Below are 22515 nucleotides of genomic sequence, written 5' to 3' on the forward strand. Positions count from 1 at the left end.
TATCGTGGTACTGTCATACTTAACTGATCCTTGAAAGACAATTGCTGGCCTAATGAGTAATAGGAATATATAATATATAAAAGCATATAATTCCATGGAAAGGAAGTTTGTGGTAAATGGGGTATTTATTTGAAATAAAATTAATACTTCGCCAAAGGGCTGGCATGGCCAGGTGATTAGGGGGCTCGACTCGCAATCTGAGGGTCGAAAGTTCGAAATCCCTTTCTAACAAACATGAGCGCCCTTTCATCCACGGGGACGTTATAAATTCGGTAAATCCCACTACAGGTTGATAAAAGAGTAGCTCAAGAGTTGGCGGTGGATGGTATTGACTAACTACCTTCCCTCTAGTCTTGCACTGCTAAATTAGGGACGGCTAACGCAGATAACTCTCGTGTAGCTTTGCGCGAAATTCAGCAATATAACAAAGAAACCAAACAATCTTTTCGAAAGTAACTTCTTTGCGCGCCCTACTTTGTAATGTTTACTATTCCTTAGTTAATATTTAGGCAAACATGATTTTCATAAATAACTTGTCACATATGACCTGTTACATTATTTGTACTTGTAAACAGGTGAGGCCTTAACTTAAACAGGCAACTTTGGTATTGATTTTTGAATTTTGCGCGAAGCTACTCGAGGGCTATCTGCGCTAGCCGTCCCTAATCCCTCGTAATCCGAGGGTCGCGGGAAGTTATTTAAAATCTAATCTAAGCCTTTCTTTAAGTTGAGGCCCAGCATGGCCAGGTGGTTAAAGCACTCAACTCGTAATCGGAGGGATGCGGGTTCAAATCCCCGTCACACCAAACATGCTCGCCCTTCCAGCTGTGGGGGCGTTATAAAATTACGATCAATCCCACTATTTGTTGGTAAAAGAGTAGCTCAACAGTTGGCGGTGGGTAATGATGACTAGCTGACTTCCCTCTAGTCTTACACTGCTAAATTAGGGAGGGCTAGCGCAGATAGCCCTCGTGTAGCTTTGCGCGAAATTCAAACCAAACCTGATTAAGATCTCTCGATATATTGTATATTATAATTTATGTTAATATAAAAATGCATTACAAACCTTGATTCGTATTATTATTTTTGAACAAACAAGTCTGAGACAGAATTATTTGGGTCGCCAGAAATCCAGAAATCAGCTTTGAAAATACGACCTCAAATTTTCACGTGTTAACAAAATCACTACATTTTTTATCAATGATGAGACGTCAGCGTATTTTAATCAATTTAATACTGAAAACCAAAAGACTTTCCTTACCATGATATTTTTGATGATATGCTAATATTTGATATCAAACATAAGAAACAATAACATTTTAATTAGCCTTAGTCTTAAAGGAACAACTAAATTCTAGGTAAATTGGTTTTTGATTTGGCACCTCCCCCAGAACTCGACGCCCGGGGCCAAATTCCCCCCTCCACTTTCTCGTTATGCCACTGTTCTCTATAAGACGCTCCAGATTTCAGTGAACTAATCCTATAAATTATATTTCAGATAAGTAAAAATTATTATATTTTTAAGAGTGAAATCTCAACAACTCGCACATCACCCAGTGTCATAGCGGCATGTCTGTGGATTGATACTGCTGGAAACGAGTTTTCGATACCCCACAGACAGCCCTTCGCGTGTATTTGTGCTTAATAGCACATAATTTAACAGCTAACTCTCTCAAAGATGAACTAATATCAAAATCTCCGCTTCTTACTTAAATAATTTTTAATCATTAACCAAAACTTTAGTGGTTAACGTGTTTGGACTGTGAAACCTTTGATTTAACGTTCGCGATTCGTTTCTACAAAAACGTGATCCGCACTTTAAGGCCATCATCTACAGTCAAATAACATCTATCAGACAAAAGTCACTAAATACTTGGCTGCGGATGCCTTCCCTATCACTTCAAAATTAGAGGCAACTATGTGAAGATAGTTTTGTGAAGGTTTACGCGAAAGTTCTGTTATTTGTTCATTTTGAAGCAAAGTCATATTTGACTATCGAATCCTAGATTTTAGCGTTGTATAACTGTAATTTTACCGCTATATCCCATTAGGAGACATTAATGGGAAAGCAGCCAGTTAACAGTTCCACCGTCAACACTTGTGCTACACTTGTCTGAATAGCTAACGGACTTTCATAGTTACATTTGATTATTATCACATCGACGACCACAAAGTTACATGTGATATTACAGAAGGGTATTATTTAATGTATATTCAATAAATAAATAAATAATAAAGAAATAAATTTTATCCAATCATTAAGAAGCCGAACCCATAACAAATAAATAGCCCTGCCACCTAGTGTCTAAAACACACACTAAATGTAAAAAAAATGCTTCACCAGTTTGAATAGAAAGTTTAAGACCTGGTATTAATTCAAGTTGAAAACGAATACATTATAGTCAGTAAGGGGTAATATTAAGTTCTATTCTGGCATGTTTCATGTCAATTTAAAGTAAAACTATGATCAATTAATATTTTTCAACGAATAACGTACATATTTTAAGAAATATGTTTTCTTTAAAATGTTATAACATTTGTTTAAAATTCCTTATTTCTAAATTTTGAGTAAAATAAATAATTGGTCCAGAGATTTGAATACTGTAGACCTTACTAACCTGATGATTCACTCTTCTATAACATGTTCTGTTAATAGCGAACACATTTAAAATATTTTATTGTAAATTCTTACATAATTCTATCATATCAACGTACTTTTCATGCTAAAACCATTATTTTCTACTTATTTTCAGAGTAATTAGGGCGGATTGGACTACATTGGAAACTGTAAAAAAGATTAAAACTTAACATTTAAAACATTATTTACTATTTCCCGCCAAAGAAGGTGTAAAGCTGAAATATCTGTCAGTAAAGAACACTTTTAATTGTGTTTTAGCTGGGCCCGGCATGGCCAAGCGCGTAAGGGGTGCGACTCGTAATCCGAGGGTCGCGGGTTCGCGCCCGCGTCGCGCTAAACATGCTCGCCCTCCCAGCCGTGGGGGTGTATAATGTGACGGTCAATCCCACTATTCGTTGGTAAAGAGTAGCCCAAGAGTTGGCGGTGGGTGGTGATGACTAGCTGCCTTCCCTCTAGTCTTACACTGCTAAATTAGGGACGGCTAGCACAGATAGCCCTCGAGTAGCTTTGTGCGAAATTCCAAAAAACAAACAAACAAACGTGTTTTAGCTCAATCTATTCCTGTCCGCAGACATTTCGCTATGCCACTAGGGGGCACCAATTTTATTACAGTGCCAGTAACACGTATAAGTTTAATCTTCTTGAACGACGAACGAAGACGTTAATGCAACATTTGATTGGTTTATTGAAATAAAAACGAGAATCCTTCAAATGTACAAACTTTAACATGTCTCCCGCCATATGAAATAACGATTTACTCCTGAAAGTAGGTCAGTATACGAATATGTAGACAAGTTGACATGTGTCATTAGAAAACTTATATGTATACTTACTAGACGATCACCCGTATTCATGACGTCATGTCTGCACCCTGAGAATGGATTTAAAAAAAAAAAGTTCTCCGTGACGGGAAAAGGAAGCGAAACGGGAAAATAGTGATCTCTATTACGTGTCTACATGCACACAGGATAAAAATTTCACGAAGTTGGGGGTTGCACATCAGATAGTAAAAAAAAAAAAAAACTTTTCCGGTATCATACAAGCAAGAGTTCCATTGCAGTGTGATATGTGTGTGTGTGTGTCAATATCTGATTATTAATATAAACATTACAGTAATTAAAATATTAACTTCTGAAGTTTTTTTAATAAATCGTCTTCACCGAATATATTCATCCTTTCAGCCTTTGGGGAGTTATAATGTTACGCTCAGTCCCATTATTTATTAGAAGAGCAGCTCAAGAGTTGACGGATGATGGAGTTGAAGAGCTGCCTCCCCTCTATTCTAGTCAATCGATGCTAAATTAGGAACAGCTAGCACAGATAACCCTCGTGTAGCTGTGCGTGAAATTAAAAAACGAACAAGCAAAGACATAGTTGTTGTTTTTTCTAGAGATGTTACTCATTAAATTTGAACAGGCCAACATTCTGAAACCTAACGCTCATATTTGAACTATTTACGTGCAGTAATTCCAAGCTTTATTCAGCCATACGTTTTCTTAAATATATCACTACGTTTTGTTTAGTATATCAGACGGAAAAACAGATGGTACTGTTTATCGTTTATGTGAACTTAAGTAATTTTGTTTTTTTTCTTTTTCTTCAAACAACTACGGCTAGAAAACTGCTTTTTCTTCAGGATTTTTCCAAGCTTAGACTAAAGGTATTCAATGCATTTTTTAGTTTTATTATTGGGCGTGATAGCAGTGGTCTCCCTAATAGGCTGAAGGGAAACATCAACATTGAACTGCAAATCTAAATTGCTTTTTTATATATATATATAGGTATCATGACTTCTTTTATGTATGTGCGTGTCGTCTCAGGTTTTGCTGTGCCCGTTTGGAACACATCCGTTTTTATAAAACTAATTTAAATAAAAGTTTCAGGTCACTAATTTTTTAAGACTCGATTTACTTTCAGCACCTTTAGCATGAGGTTTGAACCTTACGTCATGCATTTTAATGGCTACAATTTTCTAAGTTTAGTACCGTTTCAATCTCGTCAAGCCGCGGATAATATCAGATAAATCATAATAAATAGAACTGAAATAGAAAGTCCTTCAATTTGAGATTATGTGTTTCTTTCCAAATGGATTTAATTATTTCTATATGTTTTTTAATCCACTTCTTAGCAAATATATGTTGTTTTATTTTTTTTTATTTTTAAATATTAACAAAATTAGAACTAACAGCTTTTTTATAATTTCTTGTCAGGAGCATTGTACTACTATATTAAAAGTAAAATTACAAAACCACAAAGATAAAATGAAAGATAAAATCCTTACTGTTTTTACTTATTTCTTTTCAGCGAACTATTTTCGGTAACAGAGAGCTAATAGTTATAGTGTTAGCTTGACCTATATCAGACTCCAAGCCAGTCGGCTGAAAATTTTTAAATAAAGATTGTATCTTTCATTGTGCTGAAAATGCTCCTTCTCCGTTTAACCCATAACCCCAAGTCTCGGGCATAGCTTTCTATGATTTACAATTGCTGCATAGAGAGAAGGTAATCAATCAATAGCTACCTAAAATGCTATCTCTAGTGGGATTAACTTTCACGTTTATAACGCCCTCACAGCTAATAGCGTAGATCGTGTTTATTAAAACATTATGTATAAAAACCTTAGAAATTTCTTACACCAACTCAGTATGTTAACAACTTGGCCACACCCAACCAGTGGAAACATAAATAAAATGTTTACCTAATCAGTGGAAGCTGGGAAAAGAATATCCAATACTTCAAAGACCTATAAGACACTATTATACCTTCTTAGATGTTTATTAATATAGATTTAACTTAGTTACGATATTCTATTTTAATCTACTATTAAAAAACTCGTAGTGGTGACTCGAATTACGTTCAAGAAACTAAACGTCCATCTACCTGTTTGTATGAGGTATTGTAAGTATTATATAAGACTAGATTCGTTATTCTTTTACTGGTTCACTGATCTAGTATTTTTATTGTTCATAAGGCAACCTGAGGTTATAAAACAGTCGATACTCTTGATCCCAGGAATTTTATACTTAAAGGGTGTTCCGGAAATTATGTTATCAAAATAGATTACTCGTGTTTCTGAGGCAGAGCCTTGAACTTCTGCTACAGTAACAACTAGAATTACATTATATCAGCATAAGTATGTTGTGACATGTACTGAATTTCACGACAAAGGAGCACGAGCCTGATAGAAGTTTCAACATCTTCAAACATAAATGTTAATGTAAATTAATGAACAGTTTACAGATGCCTTTTTGTGAAATATCTGGAAGAAAAAAACTATTATTCTAAAAAATCAACTTTCTTCCTGTGGTAAATAAAACATTCGTTCTATTGTAATAAAGGCAAACTTAGCTGATTATGCAGAAACGTCTGAATGCATGTTCACAAAGTGATAAGCACATGATTTTAAACTAACTACACATGAATATTTCGGACCTAAACAATTCAAGAAAGCCCATAGATATTGTATTTAATTTAACGTTAATTTTAAAGAAAATTAGACTAGGGTTAATAGTTGTTGATATTGAATACTTTGCAAATAAGAGGTAAACTAAAGTTGAAATCGAAGCCAATCGTCACGTGATGAAAACGACATCCTGCTGTAGTTGTTCAACTGAAATGTGTGACTAAGCAAAAGACAAGTAAGGTGATTCTGAACTGAAAACCAATATGCAATCCTGACTCCTTGGAGAAAGGCCTTTCTAACAATATGATATTTGTACCATTTGATGGAAAAATATTCCGGAGAGACAAATACAAATGTATTATTTATGCTGCTAACAACGTGATTCCACTTTACCAACAACTTCTTTGTTAATCAACACATTGCTAAAGTCGAGGTTCAAAATCAGACGAAGTACGAAACCTGCAACTTTCCACACGTGGTGTAATCTGAGAAGTAATGAGACATTGAACATATTTTTTTATCCATATTCAGATTTTTGTAAAATCAATCAAGTGTTTTTAAACGTAAATTAAAAACTTCTAAAACACAGATGAATACATTCTATTACAAACCTTAAGTATGAACTGTAAATATTATAAACTTTCCTTCTTACACTTTACATGCACAAATGCACAACATATAGTAGTTGTCAAGAATGTTTTATATCGAATTGAGAGTATCAAAAAAAAAAAAAAAAGTTCGAATAATAAATTTTCATATATTTTCACTAGATGCCGCTAAAGCCTCGGTAATATTGAACTCTATTAGGCGCACTTATTTTTTTAATTGTGTTGCGTTATTAAATAATGTAATTATCTTGAACAATACTACGTATGTTCTATATTATATAGAATGTTACGTATAAAGGTTTACAGAGCACAATGAAACCAAAACCGTACAATACGTTTTAGAAAAACACCAAACATGTTAATAAAAGCTACAACTAGAGACAAAGCGACGGTCTAATATCCAATTACCTTTCACTTACATACTGTTAGCACAGCTCCTTAGCACATCATATGAAAGATTTATGTACGAACTACTTAATACCAGCTTCATTTCAAATGTCTTCTCACCCTATTTACTCTTATCCAATTATATACATTTTGCCTAACATAATTGCCCCGAAACAACACTTCAATAAACAACGAAGTTTGTGTGCTCTCATATTTAACAGACCTAATTACTGTAATAGCATTCCTTTGTACAACCTAGTCTTCTAAAACTTTGCACTCTTCCTCATCTAGGTTGTCACCTAGTTAAGCAATACAATTATATCATCATATTTCACTAGAGGGAGCCAGTTTCCGAAAGGTTTTTAATTGTATTAAATCTACTGATCAATAGGCTTAGTAGAAGTTTTCACTACGGCATTGAGATATCTCTCTTAGGATCAAGTAAATTAATCACTAGTCTCTATAAAGGGTTCCAGAACCTTCGATTGTCTCAGCTCTTCCTAAAGTTCTTTCTTTGTGTGAACAACAATTTTCACTAAAGGACCTCTTTGAGAATGCATCACAGTTTTCATTGTCTTGTTGAGAACAATGCACATGGTTGGAAGATATGTTAGTTTCATAAGAAGGCCATGAAACGTATTACTTTTGTCCTTGCCAAGCCATTGACATTTCCTGTGGTAAAAGCAGTGGAGATGGTTAAAGAACTACTTCTGTTTTAAACAAGTAAATTCATTACCTTGGCATTAAGTGTGGTCTTTGTTAACTTCATTCCTTTCGTAACGTAAACTTTCAACCATCTGAAGATGTTTCTATTTCAGTCTTGATGGTGTCATTTAGCGGGTTTATTATTTTCAAACATATTTTACTGTTTTTCAGATTTCCTTAACCTTTCAAAAGTACAGTTATTCCAGACAGAAGTATAGGCTTCTTCATCCACACTCTTTAGCCTTTGTGTATGTTTTCAGTCGTTAGATTAAGAATAACCCTTGTTATTAAGGTCGTCACTAGCAATTTCTTATCAGAAGAACCAATTAAGACACCGTTTATGGAACTTATTTGCACACAGTCATCACTAAGTCGTCGTATATCACTGCCATGTTATGTTGAATAGATAAACCTCCAGTCTTACCATTGATATTCACTTTCATCCATACTGGTCATCGGCAATTCAAAGCAGTCCACTCTCCAGATTCTTTTGTGGGGTTAGCCGTTTACTTATAGAAGTCACACTTGTTTGTTTTGAAATTTCGCGCAAAACTACACAAGGGCTATCTGCGCTAGCCGTCCGTAATTTAGTAGTGTAAGACTAGAGGGAAGGCAGCTAGTCATTACCACCCACCGCCAACTCTTGGGCTACTCTTTTACTAACGAATAGTGGGATTGACTGTCACATAATAATAACCCCACGGCTGAAAGGACGAGCATGTTTGGTGCGACGGGGATTCGAACCCACAACCCTCGGATTACGAGTCGAACACCTTATACCACCTGGCCATGCCGGTCCTTTCAGCACTTCAGATCAAATACATTTTTTAATTAGAAAAAAAAAAACAAGCTATGATGATATTTGTCGCCTAGATACTAAAATGTATCTTAAAATATTCGATGGTACATCAAATGAAGATTTCTCTTACGATAACGCAATTACGATTTCAGGAATCGTGAAATTTTAATCATTACGCGAAAGAAAGAAAAGAATGTTGCGGGGAGAAAAAGTAGTCCTTCCACATTGTAACAATGGGATTGATCGTCACAATATAACGCCCTTATGGCTGAAAGGGCAAGCATGTTTGGTGGGATGGGGATTAAGACCCTCAGGTTCCGAGTCGAGCGCCCTAATCACTTGGTCATGCCGGGCCAGAGGTAACCCCCCACTGGACAGTAGTATCCATGGTTTCAATATAAATTAACGTGTGCCAAAGTTTTCTTTCCATTTTCCTCGTATAGGTCTTCAAATAGTGAAAGTTGGATAAATAAAAAAACGGTATTATCACTCCATTGCCTTTATCTTAGAGGTTTAGGTATTTTGTTCACAGTTGGTATTCCTAAAGTCATTACTAGTATTACTTTTATGTTATCCAGCGGAACTATCACTGTAATATTCTACATTTTTTTTTCCTGTAGTTAAAACTTCTGTCATAGCACGTATAGCTTATTGTGTCGCTTTGTGCTTAGTAACATCGTATCATGATCCTGCAACATTTCTCGAAGTTGCTGACACATCTTTAGGTTTGTTTATACTACTGTTCTGACATTCATGTTTTGGGTTTCTAAAATAAGTGATATTATAACTTCACGTTCTTTCCTCCTCTTGTTTTTAAGTTCTTTCTTTTTTAAATTCAGATTTTTTATAAAGTTTATCTTTAATATTCTTAGTTTAACGTTAGAAATATGTTACTTTCAGTTTGCCACTTCAACTGTTGCTCCAGTTGTTAAGTAATAGACTGTTAGTTGGATTCATATACAACTGATAAACAACAGCTCAAAAACAAAAACAGTTTAAATATCGTAGTCTCGTGAGCGCGTAACTTCCTTTATCCAACACAACATTCTATTACAGTTTTACCTTGTTACCAAAACTGACACAAAACTCTCCATGAATTAGGCCTAGTTTAACTGCAACTATTTACTTTAAAACAGGCTGTCACAATATTTAACTTACTGAACACTTTTCTACTTCCCCCCCCCAAATAAATTTATAGCAAATCACTATGCATATTCTAAATTATACATTATCGCATCGCCCTTTAAGCCGTGAGGGCGTTATAATGTGACGGTAAATCCCACTATTCATCGGCAAAAGAATAGGCCAAGAGTTGGCGGTGGGTGGTGATGACTAACTGCGTTTCTCTAGTCTTACACTGCTAAATTAGGGATGGCTAGCGCAGATAGCTCTCGTATAGCTTTGCGCGAAATTCAAACCAAACCAAACGTTATCGCAATATTTTATGTTGGTCTCGTGCCCCTTTTATTAGAGCGACACTGATCTAATTTAACAACAATTAAATTCACCTTAGTATCTTACTGTACGGGCAAATCAATCTTATATTACTTATATAGAGAGACGTGTTTGCTTTTGTAACCTAAACTTTTTACAGATGCTGAAATAACGTTCCTAAAACTAAATATATTTATTGTAGTAAAACTCTGGGTGAATTCGAATAAATTCCTTAAAAATGTATTCTCAAGAGAGCTGGTATAGGCATTAACACTTTAATTAAAATAAACTACAGAGCAACGTTTTGACCTTCTTAGGTCATCTTCAGGTTTACAAAGAGAGTTTGCAATTGACCGTTGCCTAAGTGGGTTTCTCGTCATCACGAAACTCGTTAAAGAGTGACACTTATCGATTAGATATGTAATGTAAAAAAAATACAACAGAAACAGTTTGTGACCTAAATATAACGTCGTATATTTATAATATGTGAAAGAATAAATTACAGAACTGTTAATAACCAATATAAAGAAATAAGCGAAAGCATTTTTCACGTTTCAATATATAAACTGAAACGTATTTATCTCAGATGTACGTGTGTTTCTATTTGGTCCCCATGTGAGGAAGTAAACCAAATGCTACGTTTTCTGTTCTTAAAATAACAACAGACCAACCACTACGTGACAAGAAATATCTCCTTGGCACAGTGTCGAGATATCCCAGAATATTAGTTCATACAAACCGCAATAAAACCCCTTAGAAAGGTTTTTCCGGTATTAGAACCGTGTAGTTACTGTCAAGCTGTTGAAACGTTTGGCAGTGAAAGTTTTATTTATTTATTATTATCTCAGAACTTCCACTGCTAGTTAAATTAGTGTCGTTTTAAGTTAAACAAATTTGGTGTTTGATCTATAAATTTGTGTTTCAGGATTTATAGCTCTTGTTAAACAGGTTTTGTGTTAGGAACTTTCGTGTTCCGCGATTTATAATTTGTTATACAACGTTAGTGTCAGGTCTTCGTGTTCCATGATTTATAATTTGTTACACAATATTAGTGTTACATTTTCGTGTTTCACGATTTATAACTCTTATTAAACAAGTTTTTTGTTAGGTCTATAACTTTCATCCTTTATAATTAAAAACTTGTTTAATAAGAGTTATAAATCGTGAAAGACGAAAATTTAACATTAATATTGTGTAACAATATTGTTTAACAAGAGTTATAAATTGTAAAGGATGAAAGTTATAGACCTAAAAACAAACTTGTTTAATAATATTTTTTTAGGTCTATAACCATTTCACGATTTTTATTTTCATAATTCTGAAATGGTAAAGATAAACATTTGGCCTGACTCTTCTGTCTACAAAATTTGCACGTAACCCAAGAACAGATAAAGTAAGTAATTAAAACTGACTTTGCAAATCTTCGACGTTCTCTGTGCGGAATATATTTCAAATAAATTCGTGTATGTACCTGCAAAAGGCTTTAAGTGTTATAAACACTATTGTTAAATTCTGAAATGAAAGTTAAATTGTTATACATATGGTTTGATTATTTAACAAGTCACATACTAATCTCCGAAAGAAAAAGACAACGCTAACTTAATTATATATATTTTTTCACGCATGATACTTACAGTAACTACTATAACAACTACAAACGCTAGGAGTTCAAAACTAAATTATTTCAGACAAAACTCCAATGTGAACACTATAGTTGTAGAATAGGTCGTTGGCTGTAACATTAAGTATATCCGAAAAGGCAGTTACGAAAGTGGCTTGTCAGCTAGGACTAGATCGAAAGTTTTATTTTTATAGATACGACATTAGAATTTAAAGTACTTTATTCAGTCGGTCTCAAAAGTAAATGTTTTATATAGAGTAATATTTGAAAAAGAAAACGGAATTGCAAAGATAAAAATAATAGAGTACCGCTTTGTCTCTCTTTCTTAAAGGATTTGTTAAAATTAAAAATATGAAAACACTCTTCATTTTCTCCAAGTTTCTAAAATGTGCGTTAAAATTTCAAATCTGTCACTAAACAACTTCGGCTTTAATCTTTTGTGTTATAGAGTATATGAATTAAAGAATACATAGATAACAATAATTAATACGTCTGAGTCAGCAGAAAATTTATTCTATTAGTATCTTAGCCGCCACTGAGTGGTTCATAGACTGACTGTGAGTTTTTGCTGTTTTCTTTAAAGTAGAGCATTTTCCATCAATTATTTGACCACGCCCAGTGTCTCATAGATTAATTTGTACTTATCCTGTCTAAAAGAATTTCAGTGTGACGATGGACGTGTTTAGATATAGATGAGTAATAAAATCGAATCAGATACACCCACGTCCCACAGAAGTTTCGCTGATAAAAGGGAGGTCTCATAGATTTATTCACTCTAATCTTGTCTAAATGAATTGCAAGTACCGCGGCTATTGATTCCTCCCCTTGTTTTTTTTTTGTAAAATACATTGAACTAAGAAATCAGTTAAATGGCAGGATAAAAAGTGTTACGAAAAATGGTGACTCAATACAAGATAATAGTAATAAATAGTATTCAGGGTATAAGATCCTAAGAGTTAGTTATGAAACACGTACTACATTCTACATTATTTAATCTATGCTGGGACACCAAAAACACACGTTATATTCTCCATTGTTTAATATATGCTGGGACACCAAGAACACATGTTATATTCTCCATTGTTTAATATATGCTGGGACACCAAGAACACAACTTATATTCTCCATTGTTTAATATATGCTGGGGAACCAAGAACACACGTTATATTCTCCATTGTTTAATATACGCTGGGGAACCAAGAACACGCGTTATATTCTCCATTGTTTAATATATGCTGGGGCACCAAGAACACACGTTATATTATCCATTGTTTAATATATGCTGGGGCACCAAGAACACACGTTATATTATCCATTGTTTAATATATGCTGGGGCACCAAAACACACGTTATATTCTCCATTGTTTAATATATGCTGGGGCACCAAAACACACGTTATATTATCCATTGTTTAATATATGCTGGGGCACCAAGAACACACGTTATATTCTCCATTGTTTAATATATGCTGGGGCACCAAGAACACACGTTATATTCTCCATTGTTTAATATATGCTGGGGCACCAAGAACACACGTTATATTCTACATTATTTAATCTATGCTCGGACACCAAGAACACACGTTATATTCTCCATTGTTTAATATACGCTGGGGCACCAAGAACACGCGTTATATTCTCCATTGTTTAATATACGCTGGGGCACCAAGAACACGCGTTATATTCTCCATTGTTTAATATATGCTGGGGCACCAAGAACACACGTTATATTATCCATTGTTTAATATATGCTATGCTGGGGCACCAAGAACACACGTTATATTCTCCATTGTTTAATTTACGTTTAATTTAATTTACACCAAGCGACGTACACAATTGAAAATTAGGAAAGGCTATTTCCAGATAATTCTTGTGTAACTTTGCGCGAATACTCTAAAACAAACAAAGATTATTTTGTGAGAGAGAATATTGTTTTCACAGTTTAGCAAGAGGACTATTTGTTTTAGAGCAAAGTTACACAGTGAAGCATCTGTGTGTTCTGACCACCACGGGGAGTCGAGCCCCCGAACTTTCGCGTTGTAAGCTTATAAAACCTATCGTTGACTCACAGGAAGACTTGGTGAGAATAGCTAAAATTCTGTCTCCGAATTTCTTGATTCGCTTGCATAAATATAATGGGAGATACCGTGTAAAATAAACCTTTCGATCCAAAATCTTGCTTCCCATCTGGGCCCGGCATGGCCAGGTGTGTAAAGGCGTTCCACTCGTAATCTGAGGGTCGCAGGTTCGAATTCCCGTCGCACCAAACATGCTCGCCCTTTCAGCTGTGGGGGCTTTATGATGTGAAGGTCAACCCCACGTTGGTAAAAGAGTAGCCCCAAGAGTCGGCGGTGGGTGGTGATGACTAGCTGCCTTCCCTTTAGTCTTACATTGCTAAATTAGGGACGGCTAGCGCAGATAGCCCTCGTGTAGCTTTTCGCGAAATTCAGAAACAAAGCTACCCATCTTATGTAAAAATTATGCAGCGCCCTCTTCAGAGGGAAAAGTGAAAATATTAAAACAATAGTGCTATTACACTCCAGTTTCTGATAAGCAATCAGTTATTAGTAAATTCAAATGATTCTTAGGTAGCAAGACTTGTTCATAAATTCAGTGAAATTTCCCCACCAGAATGCTTTCAAATATCAAAAATTTATTTGTGAAAAGAGTAAAGGCTACACAAAGTTTATATGTTTTATTGTTTTTTTTTTAAATAAACACTATGTATATTTCCCCATCAGAAATTCTACATATAAGGCGACCATAGCAACTGAAATCCCACAAGTCACTATCTATAATATTTGCATTTGAACGTTATGAACCGTTTATTTAATACATTTCAATGGATTACTAAATTTATTGCCCTAGTGAGAAGAATATAAAATGATTTTATCTTCCTGAAAGTGTATATATTTTAATTGAAAGAAGTAACAGAATTCTGTTTACGAAGCTGTTTGTTAGTTTTGTGGTTATCGTCTAATTTGTATTTAATTAGGATTTCGTAACGTTTCGTTAAATAATATAATTTGAAACATATTTATAAAACAAAATAAATGACAATTCATCACTGAGTGATAAGTGATAACGTTAGATCTGAAACGTTATTTTTACAAATTCTGATTTGGAATTAGAAACGGATAAATTAAGAGGAATGTGGAAAGCGACATCTACAGTTTAAATGATCTTTTATTACTACTAATAATAAACCTGTTAAAATATATTATTCTAAAATTATCCCGGTTTTCAGAGAAATACTATTAATGCGATAAGTTTAATTCATTAATAAAGTATATGGATATTGACTCAAATATGCTTTGGTTGAGATAATAAATAAGTATTATGCAAGTATGTTTTTCAAATATGAGGTTTTGGAAACCTAGTCTGAGTCAATAAAAACCAGAAATAATTTAAAGTATTTAGACAGCTTTGAGCAATAAAATTATCTTTAAAACTACAATTATAGAATAGTAATTGTATATTCTATTTATTAACCAAAATAGAGGGAAAATAAGATTGAATGTAGATATGTTTATTTTAAACGTGTATCTGTCATGAATTTTTTTTTATAATGTGTAAAATAGAAAAATGCTGACGATAAACAACTTGACAAATTGCCAGCAGGAAAATTATTAAATTTTCTTCTTTTAAGACGTTACTTTAATCTAGATATCACGACGTACAGCTATTTAAAGATCAAAGTTTAGCCACAGCAGTTGAAGACGGCTGATCAGAAGACGGTTCAAATTTCCTTTAATAGCTTCCAAAATTCGCAGTCTCTTCTTAATTCACGTTAACTGAATATTACATGTTTATCCTAGACGTTAATATCTACTTAATGTATATTTCTCTTTATACAATTCCTAGTGAACAAATGAAGCGAATTCCCGATTAACCCACCAGTGTATAAAAATAAACAGACAAACAGGCTTGCGTTAGAAGCAAAATAAAAATATTCATACAAATAAAGTAACAAACGTTGATGACAAGGAAGATTGGGAAATAAATACTGTTAGTAAAGACTCTGCACTCTTCTCAAGTACTGAACAGTTCGGGTATTATGTTCCAGTAAATTCATTCTAGCACACTGGAGCAGACACACGTTTACATAAACATACACTTACGCAACAAGGAGAAATGAGTGGAGTAGTAAGTTTCAGTTTATTTCTAAGAGTGGTATTTATTGACCAAGACATCTGAGCCTTCAATGTGTTAATTCGTGAAAGAAGACAGTCTTTATTTAGGAGTTAGAATGCCAGCTCCAGAATCTGAGTTTCTTCTTTAATCCTTAGGAACTTGTTTATAAGTAATCCAAGTTTCTCCTATAATCCTCAGGGGTTTGTTTATAAGTAATCCGAGTTTCTCCTATAACCCTCAGGGGGTTTGTTTATAAGTAATCAGAGTTTCTCCTATAACCCTCAGGGGGTTTGTTTATAAGTAATCCGAGTTTCTCCTATAACCCTCAGGGGGTTTGTTTAAACTTCTTATTGCGTTCATGTTACATTAACAGTAACTGCTGTAGTTTTAATCAACAAGTAAGACTTACTGAAAGAGGTTAAATCTGACATAAGACGCACTCCTCACTTAGCGCGAGTCCTCAATCCGTTCGTTACCATTCACTGTTACCTTGTGATGTTCAAATATAATGACATATTTACATATGTATGTGTTTTTACTGCGTTTAACTTGAATAATTTTTAGAGCTGGTGTTGTTTACTTCGTAAAAAGTTATATATTGGGCTATCTGCACTCTGCCCACCACGGGAATCGAACCCCGGATTTTTGCGCTGTTTAAGACCGTAAACTACAGCTCATGCACGGTTGGGGAAGCTAATGATATGCAAAAGGAAAAAGCAGATATTATTATAAAAGAAAGAGGGGGAACCGAGTAGATACAGAATTGAATAATGAAACAACGGGGAAGACGACACTAAAGATGTTCTGTGCAAATATAAGGACATGATCACGACGTTACGTCCAACACTGTATCTTAAGATCAATAAATGCGCATGCGTTCACTTAGCGAGTTGAAGACGTTATAATTAATATTGAATATACTGCAGCATTTTATTCCTTAGCCTATGGCCCGGCATGGCCATGCGTGTTAAGGCGTTCGACTCGTAATCCGAGGGTCGCGGATTCGAAACATGCTCGCCCTCCCAGACGTGGGGGCGTTATAATGTGACGGTCAATCCCACTATTCGTTGGTAAAAGAGTAGCCCAAGAGTTGGCGGTGGGTGGTGATGACGAGCTGCCCTCCCTCTAGTCTTACACTGCTAAATTAGGGACGGCTAGCGCAGATAGCCCTCGAGTAGCTTTGCGCGAAATTCAAAACAAAGAATCCTTAGCCTACCCGTATTTCTAGCTGCCAAGTCTAAACGGCTACTTTGTGATACTTATTTGACTTTCATATTTGGAATTAATATGAAAACATTAACAAAACAGCTCAGGAACTGGTAGGGCATGATAGTTAGGGCGATGGACTCGCTATCTTCTCTCCCTCTCAGCCAGGCCCGGTATGGCCAAGTGGTTAGGATTCTAGACTTGTAATCAGAGGGTCGCGGGTTTGAATCCCCGTAACATCAAACATGTTCATCCTTTGAGCCATGGAGGCGTTATCGTGTTAAAATTAATCCCATTATTCGTTGGTGAAAGAGTAGCACAAGAGTTGGCAGTGGATGGTGATGACTAGCTGTCTTATCTCCAGTCATACACTTCAAATGTAGGGATGGCTAGCGCTAATAGTCCTCGTGTAGTGTTGCGCAAAATTGAAAAACAAACAGCGTTGAGGACGTTATAATTTATAGTCAGTTTCACTCATCGTTCGTAAAGAGTAAGCCTAGATTTAGCAGTAAGTGTTGTTCACTGGCCGCTTTCCCTTTCGTCTACAAGTTCACAGTTAGAAACGACTAGCGTGCATAATCACCTAACGGTTTTGCGCAGAATTTTAAAACGAAGAGCAGCTAAACCCTGTACACTTCTAATCTTATTTTGTTCCTTCTAAGAAGTAGTCTTCAGACAAATCTACTTAAGTATTTGAAAAGGAACATTTTAATACATTACTTGCAAAGTTTACATCCAATCTTCCTCTGTTGGCTTGAAAAGAATATCACGACAAGTTTACATGTCAAACACTATACTGGAATGTAGGTCTCGAATTTTTCAGTGGAAAAATAAATTAAAAGATTTCTTTTGTCTCCTACGTTTAACCAACGTATTTAAAAACTGTGACGTTGGCTTCTGAGTCTCATAACAGTTGAAGAGTAAGATGGAAAATTTCAGGACTTGAAACCTGCAGGGTTCTCTACAAGCCTTCTTGTAAAAGATGTAATGTTTTGATTTCATTTTTAAAAACAACTATTTAATGATCGTAAACATTTTGTATAATAAAAAATATATATCAAGTTTAAAGACATGTTTTTAAAATAAAATATGTTAAATAATAGATTATTGGCGGAATATTATTTGTTTATTTTTTATAAATTGTATTTATGACAAAACTACTAAAACTACATGTCGCCGTCCATAATTTGTGGCTAATTACTGAAGGAAAGACAGCCAATCAGCGTCATTCTACTACTTACTGTTTGTTTGTTTTTATTTTACGCAAAGCTACACGAGGGCTATCTGCGATAGTCGTCCCTAATTTAGTAGCGTAAGACTAGAGGGATCCAGCTAGTCATCACCACCCACCGCAAACTCTTGGGCTACTCTTTTACCAATGAATGGTGGGATTGACCGTCACCTTATAACGCCCTCATGGCTGAAATCGCATGCATGTTTAGGGGAACTACTTTGTGGTTTTGCACATAACGAACAAACAAAGTATTAATTTCTTATACAAGTCGTGGTGAGAGTTACGTTAACCTTGGTCATGGTTAATAGTATAATCTAAGTTTTAATTATGAATTAGTTACCATCTTTATAACGAACGTGAAATTTCTTCTAGCCATCAATCTGAAAGCAAACCCAAAACAAAAGCTTTGATGTGAGGTTAAGTTAGTTCTCAACGCATCAAGAGGAAGCTTTTTATAAGTACAGATTACGTCATACTTCGACCGTTTCTTTTTTCGAGGATATCTGGGTAAGACAGGAAGTGAAAATATACTTTCATTTTCATGATGAGGAAGTGACACTGCGTACGGTTTTTGACCGTACTATTTAAACTGCAAACAAAATATTTTCTTTTGCCAAATAGAATAAAAACGAAATTTTCTCACGTGTTTCTATTCATCTACTGTTTGCTTCTTTGAAAAATATTTCTATTCAATGTATTTTATGCCACATTGTCACATATATATAGAAAAACAATATTTATAACTCTCTGGGAAAGAAATTATATACAGTTAAGATAACAATATGGTTCATAAAACTGTAACAACGGAAAAAAATATTATAAGAAGGAAAAAAATCACCAAGTATATTGTAACAATCTTGGTGATGTTTGTCTGTTTGTTTTGAATTTAGCGCAAAACTACACGAGCGCTAACTACGCTGGCCTTCCCTAATTTAGCAGTGTAAGACTAGAGGGAAGGCAACTAGTCATCACCACCCACCGCCAACTCTTGGGCTACTCCTTTACCAACGAATAGTGGGATTGACCGTAACTTTATAACGTCCCCACGGCTGAAAAGACGAGCATGTTTGGTGTGACGAAGGGAGTAATGTAATAATTTTGTAAGAATGAATGAGACTGAGTTAGTATTTAAAACCATTCACATTATGTGAGTTAGTGTTTAAAACCATTCACATTATGTGAGTTAGTATTTAAAACCATTCACATTATGTGAGTTAGTATTTAAAACCATTCACATTATGTGAGTTAGTATTTAAAACCATTCACATTATGTGAGTTAGTGTTTAAAACCATTCACATTATGTGAGTTAGTATTTAAAACCATTCACATTATGTGAGTTAGTATTTAAAACCATTCACATTATGTGAGTTAGTGTTTAAAACCATTCACATTATGTGGTTTCTTGGAACATCTATGGTTTCTCATTTCTGACAAGAATTTTATATAGTCCGGCATGGCTAGGTGGTTAAGGCACTCGACTCGTAATTCGAGGGTCGCGGTTTTAAATCCCCGTCACACCAAACATGCTCCCCCTTTCAGTCGTGGGGACGTTATAATGGTTCGATCAATCTCACTACTCGTTAGTAAAAGAGTAGCCCAAGAGTTGACGGTGGGTGGTGATGACTAGCTATCCTACCTCCAGTCTTACACTACTGAATTAGGGACGGCTAGCGCAGGTAGCCGCCGTGTTGCTTTGTGCGAAATTCAAAAGAAACCTATAGTTTCATGAATATATTCTGTGAGTTGAAGTGGAAAACGGAACGATTCTTTTTTTTTCCTACTTCTGTTGATGAAGTATTCATATTTCCATGTTAGGATTTGTCTATTTGTAGTTAAGCACAAAGTTACACGTGGGCTATCTGCGCCATTCCTTTTACGGGTATAAAAATCCGGTTTCTAGCGCTGAAAATCCACTATGACACTGGGGCGCTAATGTTGGAATGATCATTTGGTTAAAATCGCGATTTTTCTTTATTTAACAATGAAGGTGATGAAGGTTAAAAGTGAATTGTTTCGTGAACGACTTGAAAGACATTATGATTAGAACAGTTCTATTGATACAATAATCAGCGTGAGTGGAAATCAAATGAGGGTTAGGTTATATTTGATGAAAAACAAACAAATTAGTGAGGAATGTACAAAAATACTAATATTTGAGCTATAACTGACTCAGGAAAATAGTTTGACCATAAACACAAGATGAAAGACAGTAGGTATCAAAGCTGAGACACATAAAAGAATGTAATCACAGACACCAGATGACAGAAAGTGACATTGCTGAGACGCGAAAGGCTCTCACCTCAGGCGCTAGACTACAACAAGTGACATAGCTGAGACATGGATCTAACCTCAGACCCTAAATTAAAACGTGACATAGATGAGACTTGGAAGAGTTTAATCACAGATGTCATATGAGAACGAGTGGTATAGAGAGTCATTGAAGTTTGTCTCGGAAGTTCGCGAAAAACTTCTCTATGGCTGTGTGCAGTAGTCACATTTCATTTCGAACTGATATACAGGAGGAAAGACATCTATTATACAGCCCCCTATTGCCAGTTCTTGGGCTTCTCGAATGGAATAGTGGGATCTGAGCGTTACTTTTATAATGCAACCGTGACTTTTAAGAGAGAAGCGCAGATTTTGTTGATGTTGTTGTGGGGGGGGGGGGAGAGTTTGAAACTGCGTACATGCAAATTCCAAAACTGTTCGTACTGACAAGATGCATTTATATATATTGTAAATTAAGTCATTATTTAACGGAGATAAATAAAAATATAGGAAGTTTGCGAGAAGAATCATGTTACGTCACGAAAAGCGGTGGAATTACTTCCATGACTTGCTGGTAGGAGCATCTTTGGCCGAATTAGTTTATATCAGCTCAACGGAAAACAGCTTCTTAAAAAAAAAAACACGTCGTCATTGGGTCTTTGTTTTGGGTATTTGTTCAGTGTTCTACAGTAACAACCTAGAAAGAATAACGTTGAGCTTGTGATGTTAAAAACTAATGTGAAGAGGAGAGAATGAAGAAGACATCATCAGTCTGAATAGCCAGAAGAGTCAGATTAGGTCGAACTAACCAAGCCTCTGATGTTATTTTGTTAGGCGTAGTTTAGCTGTGTGTGTATGTTTATTTTTTTGCAAACACCTACATAATGGACTTCGTACGCTGTGTCAGTCGCGGAGGTTGAACCACAACATTTAGCTCTATGAGGCTCAAGCTTATGGCTGAACCACTAGGTGACGCAAATAAAATAAGCGACATCTTCACGTCTATGTACTTATATATATATATATTACGTCAGTGACGAAGGGGAAAACGACAACAAAGAGAACTATTCCTAGCAGGTTGAACCTTATTCTAGATCACTTCTCATTAAGTTCCTCCCAGCGGCACAGCTATAAGTCTGAAGTCTTATAAAACTAAAATCCGCGTTTCGATTATCGTCGTGGGCACAGCATAGATAGCCCATCGTGTAGTTTTGTGATTAACAACAAACAAACGAAAACCTTGACTCCTTGGAAGACTTGAAGTTCACAGCTGCATAAGGGTTTCTTTGTTTCAAGTTAATTACGAACCAATACAATGGACTATCTGTGCTCTTATGTTTTCTTGCAAGCCCGCAGACGTATCACGTTGCCAATTACATTGTTTTGTTTGAAGTTAAGCACAAAGTAATACAATGGACTATCTGTGCTCTGCCCACCACTGGTATCCAAACCCAGTTTCTAGCGTTGAAAGTCCGTAGACATACCGCTGTGCCACTGGGAGGCCATAAGGGAATAATGCCATGAGATGAAAGTATATACATACATATGAGTGACGGTTTGCTTCGTTTATCGTATTCATTATATAATTTACAAATAACCAACGGTATTTAATGAACCACAAATAGTGTTAAAGATTATACTATAGCCCTGGGTTCAAGGATCATCTTCTTTCATGTATTATTATACCACTATTAATTACGTAATTAGAAGTAAAGTTATATGTGGTAGCCTATATGGAACTACACTGATTCGCATTGTCTCGAAGCAAAGCTATAAATAACATTACGTGAAAGGAAATGGTAAATCACAAAAACGCTTTGATTCCGGTTTTCCTTAATATATATGCATTAGAAAAATGAACTATTTGGTGTTCGTAGGTAATTGCGCATACCGTGACGGTCACCACTCTCCCATAAATTTTTTTTTTATTCGTTTCTCTGTCCTGGTTTTACTAATAGCTGATTATTTCGTCCTGGACTGTCTCTAGATCATTAATTCAAATTACACACACGAGAACTACTAATTATTTCCCTTGTGATTTAGCGGAGAGCTAGAAATCGTGATTCGATCCCCACGGT

General features: G+C 35.3%; 1 pseudogene across 1 annotated transcript in view; it reads right to left on the reverse strand.

The window, feature by feature from the left end:
• LOC143240658 (excitatory amino acid transporter-like) overlaps positions 1-22515 on the reverse strand; it is a 58884-nt pseudogene that overhangs the window by 35355 nt on the left and 1014 nt on the right. The window lies entirely within an intron of this gene.

Source organism: Tachypleus tridentatus, chromosome 13 (genome assembly GCF_004210375.1).
Source record: "Tachypleus tridentatus isolate NWPU-2018 chromosome 13, ASM421037v1, whole genome shotgun sequence".
Taxonomy (NCBI): domain Eukaryota; kingdom Metazoa; phylum Arthropoda; class Merostomata; order Xiphosura; family Limulidae; genus Tachypleus; species Tachypleus tridentatus.